General features: G+C 40.6%; 2 long non-coding RNA genes across 2 annotated transcripts; both read right to left on the reverse strand.

Annotated features, from left to right (window-relative positions):
- Positions 1-1384: 1384 nt before the first annotated feature.
- LOC148216611 (uncharacterized) lies at positions 1385-3862 on the reverse strand. Its single transcript, XR_015795039.1, has 3 exons — positions 3432-3862; positions 2778-2842; positions 1385-1592 (listed from the first exon to the last, which is right to left on the reverse strand). It is a non-coding gene; the product is annotated as an uncharacterized LOC148216611 (long non-coding RNA).
- Positions 3863-4257: 395 nt separating this feature from the next.
- On the reverse strand, positions 4258-6021 carry LOC148216612 (uncharacterized). Its single transcript, XR_015795040.1, has 2 exons — positions 5874-6021; positions 4258-4378 (listed from the first exon to the last, which is right to left on the reverse strand). It is a non-coding gene; the product is annotated as an uncharacterized LOC148216612 (long non-coding RNA).
- Positions 6022-8341: the final 2320 nt, after the last annotated feature.

An 8341-nucleotide genomic window follows, 5' to 3' on the forward strand; every position in this document is an offset into this window, starting at 1 on the left:
AAGGCATATAAAAGAGCAATATGATGCCCATCATATACATGGACCACAAGATGATGTCCCTCCTATATATTAATTAGAGCTAAAGTAACCCAACATATCTTTCTCCTCCCCATATCCATTCCTCAATGCATAATCCAATCGATTGATTATTTACATGTAGTCCTATGGTAACTGGGACCAGAATTTCATCACTAACTGATATGGTCATAAAAACCTTGACATCACATGACCATATCACTTAGCAACAGAAATTCTGGCAGTCCCTGTTGCCATCATTAATTGAATCCCACTGGTCATTAGGTGAAGACCTACCCCGATCCAAGCCATTTCTGGCTTTGTCCCTCCCAGCCCTGAGCCTTGGTAAGGTAAGGGACTGCCTCCTCTTGAACTCTCCAAATCACATGCAGCCTTCTCATGAGGTTTTGAAAGGCATCAAAAGCCTTCTGAAGCATCATGAAAAAACCCCTATCACACATGGAGAATCCTGTGCAAGGCCTTGGGAAGAAGGCCTGGCATGGCCAGCAGCTGCCTTGCATAGGACCAGGCTGGGCATGTCTTGTCAGCAGCATGAGGAAGAAAATTACAAAGGTCAGCTGGGGGCAGCAGGGCCAGTGGAGTACAGGGCAGTGGGGGCAGCTGGGGCTTTGCGCTGTGGCCCTGGGGTGGCTTGCTGTGATGTGGGGCTTGAAGCAGCACTCCTCAGTGGCGGTGGCGGTGCTAGTGGTGTTTGAGCTGAAGTAGAGGCCTAGGGATGGTGGCAGCTAGCTGAGACTGCTGAAGGCCTAGGCCTCTACTTCAGCCCCAGCGCTGCTGGTGCTGCCACCATTTCTGAGCAGTGCCACTGTGCAGGGTGACCAAAAGGGCAGAGATGGGGGGAGATAGGTGGGTAGGGGGAGCTGAAGTGCTCCTGCAGTCATAAGTGTAGGTGGGCTCCCAAGCGCCTGAATTTTGATCACATGACTGTGGGGGCACTGCAATGGGCATAACTTTGGGGACTGGGCGTAAGTACCATTTGTTCAGTGCCACTGTAACTTCAAATGGTCGCTGAACGAATGGTTGTTAAGCAAGAACTATCTGTACTATACAAGACATATACCCTGCTATTTTTGGCATAGCACCTAAGTAGACCATGAACTTCTTTTAAGCTGATTACCGAGGTCTTCCTTCCTACAGACTTTAAATGGCATCAGTCTGAACTTTAAAATGAACATCTCTAATTACAGTCAGAAACCTTCAGTGCATTTAGTTTTTTCCTTGTCTTTTTTCAAGGTTATGTTTGCTCTGAAACCTTTTTCAAGTCATGTTTACAAGGATAGATGTTGATGCTGTGGGAAAACCCAAGAGATCTAATCAAATGTACTCTGTAATCTCAGGTAAATGGGCTTTATTATTTATCTATATTCTACCCTTCCTCCAAGAATACTCCTCCAAGCTAGCACTGTAACAGTTCTATGCTGCAGATAGAATGATGGATATTGGTGCTCCAAGGGACCTAGGCAACTTTTGATGGTTGAGGATTCATACCTAAGATTCCCACATTCAGATCCCATGCAGGAGAGCTTGACAGATAGAATTTCAGCTGATTGGAATTCCTGCATGTTGTGAAGAAAAAGAATATCAGAAAGGCTTTTCACAATTAAAAATTATATTAATAAAAATACATGCAGTAGACTGAAGAAGCTGCTTGGGCAAGTAGTGAAACGTCTCTAACCAAAAAGAAAAGAAGTCCAGTTGCCATGACTCAACCTCCAGACATACATGCAACATTCCAAACAGGGTTACCTAGGTTTAACCATTCAGAAATTTTAACCCTGCAGTTGCAGTTTACTACAAAGCATAGAAATCTACCTAATCATTGGTAGAGGTACTTCAATCAGTTTTTTGATTGAACATATATAAAATGAATAGTATGTGGGATTAAATAGGAGATAAAGTTGAAAAAGAATTAGAGCTTTGCTGCAGGCATATGTCAATTTCTAGACAATGCATTTAAAGAAAAATGTAAACAAATGAAAGGTTAAAAATAGAGTAGGAAAAATAACAACAGATATGTATAATGGGGTGGGGTGGGGGTAATAAGAGGAATAAGAATGATTAGTATAGCTGTCAACTATAAAAACTTCTATATTCAAGAATATGGAGAACTTTTTTTTTCTTTAAAAGGTCAAAAAACAGTTGCTGTATTACAGCAGCACTGAAATATATGTATTTGTTTCCTCTCTACCTTTTCATAAAGCAGAAAATACATGACTACACAAGGGTATCTCTTTCTGCAGACTGATCTTTATTATTATTCTGCAGGAATAAAAAACTTGGAAGACACAATAACATTAAAATGAACCTTCTCTTTAAATTAGAATCTGATCAGCCTTTTAATATAAATGACCCTAATAATTATTTGGATGGAAGAAATTTGACACTTGCAGATTTTCAGATTTCAAAACACAGGTACTCCTCGACTTACAACCATTCATTTATGACCATACAAGTCACAATGGTGCTGAAAAAAGTGACTTACAACTGGTTCTGACATTTATGACCGTCACAGTGTCCCCGCAGTCACATGTTCAAAATTCAGGTGCTTGGCAACCGGCATGTATTTATGACAGTCGCATGGGGTCATGTGATCACCATATCCAGCCTTCCCAGGGGGCTTCCGACAAGCAAAATGAATGGAGGAAGCTGGATTGCTTAACGACCATGTGATTCACTTAACAACCACAGTGATTTGCTTAATGACCATGGCAAAAAAGGTCGTAAAATCAGGCATGACTCACTTAATGATTGCATTGCTTAGTGACAGAAGTTCTGGTCCCAATCGTGATTGTAAGTCGAGGACTACCTGCAATGAGAAACACTGTCAGTTTCCTCAGAATTAAACAAACAAGCAAACAAACAACCAGATTGTAATGTGAAGCATCCCATGAATTTGCTTCTTATTCGTAATTTCTTTTTCATAGAAAATCAGAATAGAATCACTGACTTTCTATGTATACTACTCATGTACACACAAATCAAGAGATCTAAGCTTCTGCAAAATTGACCTTAGCTATAAAGTGAGAATCTGGAAATGAAATTGGTTCCTGAGAATCTAATATTTTTAAAGAACAAGTTCCTGTTCACAACTCACAGTGGAGAAAATTAAAATCCTTAAATCAGGTGTTGCTGAATTCTTAAAAAATAAAGGCTGTTGCACTAGAGATTGCAGAGGATAAGTTCTCTACATGATTAAACCTCTTCCCTATTTCTTTCTCCACATACCTGAATGCAGGTTATCAAATCCCATTCTACAATGATGATACTTATGATGATCTATTTATTTATTAGATTTTCCCTCACTTTTTGTACTGGAATCCAAGGTGGCATGCATAGTTTCCCCTACAACAACCACCCTTGAAGTATGTTGGACTGAGAAAGAGAGAGACACTGACCCAAAGTCATTCCATGAGCTTTCATGGCTGAGGATGGTCATGAATCTGGATCTCCCAATAGAAATGAAGATTCCAGTTTTTCCAAACGTGTAACCAAATAAAGCAGGCAAAGGGTGCTGTAAGTTCAGAGCATAGAGCATAGAAGTATAAGGATGCTATTTGCACACATGCCTTTTGTGAGTTTTTCCAAAGAATCTGGTCAGATATAGTGGGGGAAAATGCTGAATTAGGATTACTCTAATCCAGCCCAGCTCCTCTTGCCGTTTAACTTAATTGCCTTTTTAAACTGTAGAAGTTTAGTCTGTTCTCACACAGCATGAGGTTCTAGAATTCCTGATCCAAAGGCTGCCTTTGAAAAGAAACTGTTCATTAATTAATTTCTTCCTTATACTTATTGTTGCCCTGATTGCCGAGCATCTCATTCTGTAGTAAACCACCCCCTCCCAAAGCCAGTTAATTCCCCAGAGCGATTCAGCTTTGTATCTGCCACTATCAGCCCCCACACCTGCCCTGCCAGGAGGCTTTATTTAGCACTAACATTCATCACCCGGACTGAGCACATAAATAATGCCATTAGCCACTCCAAACTGTGATAAAATTAGCAGTGTAAACAGAGAAAGTAAATGACCTTAGTGGAAAACCATTGTTGATCCTGACCCAACACTTACAAAGGAGATTAGTCAGAGAAGAGCAGGGCAGGATGACAAGGGCTCCTGGGGACTGTTTAAAGACCTGAGTCTCCAAAATGTTTATTCTTAGGAAAAGATTCCCTTGGTGAGTCTTGTAAGATTCATGGGTCTCAAAATGGGAGGGGTTAAGGCTGACCTTTTCTTTTTTTTCTTTTCTTTTCTTTTCTTTCACCAGCCAGGTTAGATATCTTTTTCAATAGTTTATTTCAGAGTAACTGCATTTTCTCAACTCTCCCCCAAATCACTTAGTATTCTTATCTGGAAAATAGCAATAAATAAACATGAAAGAAAAAAAAACCTCTGCACCTAATTTTCAGTTATACATTTTTTGAGGGACTTTAAGGATTTTTCCTCTCATTTCTACAGAAGGATCATCTCTAGCAACTCAGTCCATTTATGTAGCAAATAACTCAGTCTAAATCTCAATCTCAATCTCAATCTCAATCTAAATGTCAGTCATTGATTGATTACCACATTCTAATTCACTAAGTCAATTTACACAACTCGGAATGAATCAAGAAGCTGATTCATTCTAATTTGTACTGCACTGTGCATATGCTTCCAAAATTGCTTCCAAAAATGTCCTAGCCCTGATTAATGATGCTGAGGGAAAGATAGTGGGAGGAAAGCTGAGGGCTAAAAATGGGAGAGAAAGGGTGGCACTTAGTGATTCAGAAATAGAGGGATGGAATACAACATTTCTGGGTATTTCACTTTCATTCATATTGAAAGTCTCAATTTTTCAGTTTGCCCACTAGTGCAAAATCCTCAAAGGATCCATGGGAATTACAGATTTCGGCTTGGGAATAGCATCATGCTTTTATCAATGTATCTGAATCTTTGACTGACCAATGGCTTATATGAGAAGGAAACAAAATGTGGGGATTTCTAAAGGACACGGCCATTGAGATCCTATAAAGATAATGTTATAATTTACACTGCTTTTGTAAGTCCTATGTATTGTTCTCCAGCTTTGTTGTAGAACAAATGTAAAGGCTGAAAAAGGAGGAGAGGCATTGATAATCTGGAAAACAAGAATGAATGAACAGTGTGATACAGCCATTTGAGATCTCTGTTATAAAACTGAATGAAGTCAAGGCAGTAGCTGCTCTTTGCTCTTTTTTACCAGCACCAAAACAATAGCACTGCATTCTTTTGATGCCATCACATACTGTATGTTTGTTAAACTTAAGTGTTTAAGAATAAACTTTATCAATTTGATTGGATCTAGTATAGGTCTCTTCCTATAGTATTATAGGTTACTCCATGGTCATCAAGTGGTTTTTACTGCAAGCTTCTTTATGAAAGATATTGAGTTGGGGCCTGGAGTTGATGGTTAGCTTTTTCATACTGAGCTTTTTTTCTTTTTTTCCATCCTTTCCAGCAGTATGATTTTATGTTACAAAACCACAAAAAGCTGCTTAGATATTCTACAGCCTGATTCATTCAACATCTGCTTTTCTATTTTTCCCCTGGAACTGATGGCAAATACTATAGATGGTTAAGATCTGCCTCTTAATTACAAGCACATGGAAGGCAGGCTGCGCCTCAGAGCATGGTGAGAACTCTCTCAGGAAATGCAAGCAAGCTGTGACGCGTGTACATGTCATATTCATTTTCCTGATGTGTTACTGATTGGAGCCCTTGATCCAAAACAAACACTACCTAATATACAAAATTTGGAGCCTGCTTCCTCCACTTGCAAGTGTTAGGGTCTGGAAGGAGGCTTCATTGTAGAAACAGCAAATGCTACCTCAGGAGACTGGTGGCAGGAACAGCAGCAACAGGAAAAAACAGAGATTATTTTTCATCCCTTCCTTATTCGCTTCCAGTCTTGCTTCTTGGTTTGGAGAAACTCTTATGCAAGATACTGTCAGTACTCTCCCATCCAAATGGCCTCTTTCCTCATGTTCCTTGTTGAATGGGGCTACCCAGGTTACCATTTCATAATGTGTTTCCTTCTTTATGCACTCACTCAGATGTGGCAGGGAAACAAGCAGCCTGGACAAGAAAGAGAAGCAGCAAGGAAGCTTCATGGGTTGGCAGTGAGCATTCTTTGTAGTGTGGGCTTGGACTGGTAGCCCATAAGGCCAGTTCCAGAGAGTGCCCATGTTATCTCCAGTTGATGTTGTGCTTCTGTGCAACTTATTGGAGATTATCAACACCAAGACTTTGAGATGAATAGAAGGGAAAAAAACTATCACTCTAGTCCTTGCTTAACAACGCTAATGGGGACAGGAAACTCCATTGTTAAGCGATGCGGTCGTAAGTTGAAAAACCACATGACCATGCCACTTAGTGATAGCAGTTCCAGCAGTCCCAGTTGTCATCGTTAAGCTAGGACTGCATGGGATGTTAAGCAAGGACCTCATCTGACTGTGACTTGCAACTTCCTGCCAGCCTCCTCATTGACTTTGCTTGTTGGAAGCCAGCAGGGAAGGCCGCAAATTGCAATCACATGACCACAGGGACTCTGTGACGGCTGTAAGTATGAGAACCAGTCATAACTACCACTTGTTCCATGCTGTCATTAATTGAGTACCACCTGTACTGTGATATTTTTCCTCCAGGTGAAACAGATATATTTTTCTCCTTTTTATTGGCCCCATTCCCACAACATGAGTGATCCAATCTTCCTCTCTATCAGTAGATTCAAATTTCACAGTCAGGGATGGCTGATTGTGGCAGGCATTTTTACAATTCCCACAGCCATTGCAAATGAAGCCAGGCAAAATTAAGAAAGGGAAGGAGGGAGGACAGCCATAGACACAGAGTGCCTAGTGGTATCTTTTTTAGCAGGACCCCTCTTGCATGGTCTTAGTCTTGGGAGTAATAAAGGTTATTAACCACACAGTAAGCAGTTTCTATAACATGGCTGATTGGTTGTGTGTATGTGGCAAGCCTGGATCTGTTAAGGTTTATCTCACCTCCTTGAGATTAGTTAACTAGTCAACTGGGACAATTAGCTCCTTTTTGAACTTCTCACTATACACTAATTCCCCACTGAGTTAATTAAGTGTGTCATAGAAACAAGAGAACAAGGATACATTGCTTGATTCACTTGTTTTGAGAACTGGAAAATATTTTTCTGTGTAGTAGCAAGCAACATGTGTGTGACTGGTCTATAACTCTGACCATCTCTCAACATTTCCAAAAAGCCATTTGGAGTTATGTGACTGTACCCTTTGAAGGGCCACAAATGGTGGTTGTTAACCAACAAATCCTTTACAGATGTTTTATGATCTCTTCTGTGTGAATGGGTTCAGAGAGCCTCTTACATCTAAAATGAAGTGGTAGGGGAATATTCTTTATTGACAGTCAAGGACCTATATCTTTCCCTGTTCAAGAAACATTCCACCACAACCCCTCAACTCCTTGAGATAAAATTGGGAAATTTCCTGAATCATTAAGCTGGATACCACTACTGGTAGAGATGGAGAGGGAACAAACCCCACACTGCAGAGAGACCCCACTGCCTCCTTGAAAGACACATCCTTCATTCCTTTCTTTGGAGGGCCTCTGTTTTCCAACTCCAACATGCAGCTGATATTTTTGTTTCCATTATGGCTAGAGGGGACCTGTCAGACATGATGGCCATCTCTGCTCATGCTGCAATGTCAAGCATCACTTCTCAGCACTACCTTGCTTACGCTTGGCAGCCTCTGAGGAGCTGACATCCACTGACAACGTTTCCAAGCACTTGCTTCTCGTTCCAGTCTAAATTATTCTGTAGTTAGACACTGATCTGACTCAGATAAAATAATTGCAATATGGCTTTGAAGCTCTTGTTCCCTATGGATGTTTGATCCTTCCTGGCTGCCTCAGGCTTGGCTATTTGGGATAGTGTCTGGAAAAGAAGCAGAACACTTACATGTTTTAAATGCTAGTAGATTTCAGTGTGTTTGGAGGATCTAGAATGATCCTAGTCTGGCAGTGAGATGAGACATTGATTTTGGGGGGGGGGGTTGTGCTCTGTGCCGAGTTTCAAGGTAAAGTATATATACCAGAGGGTAAAAAGTGACTATATGCCATGACTGACATCTGCAAATATTGTGCTTTATCTGAGGTCTATACCCCTAATCCTAAATTCAATTAATATATAAGAAGTCAGTGAGCTAAATGGAGAGGTTGTTAACAACTGTGGGAATTTAATGCTACGGTCCTGTTTAATACAGGATTTGTGTTGGGTGATGATATCTCTGTGTTACCTACCTTACAGGG

This window comes from Python bivittatus, unplaced genomic scaffold (genome assembly GCF_059951505.1).
Source record: "Python bivittatus isolate LINGU-HERP-01145 unplaced genomic scaffold, Pbiv_v1 ctg000080_np1212, whole genome shotgun sequence".
NCBI classification, from domain to species: Eukaryota; Metazoa; Chordata; class Lepidosauria; order Squamata; family Pythonidae; genus Python; species Python bivittatus.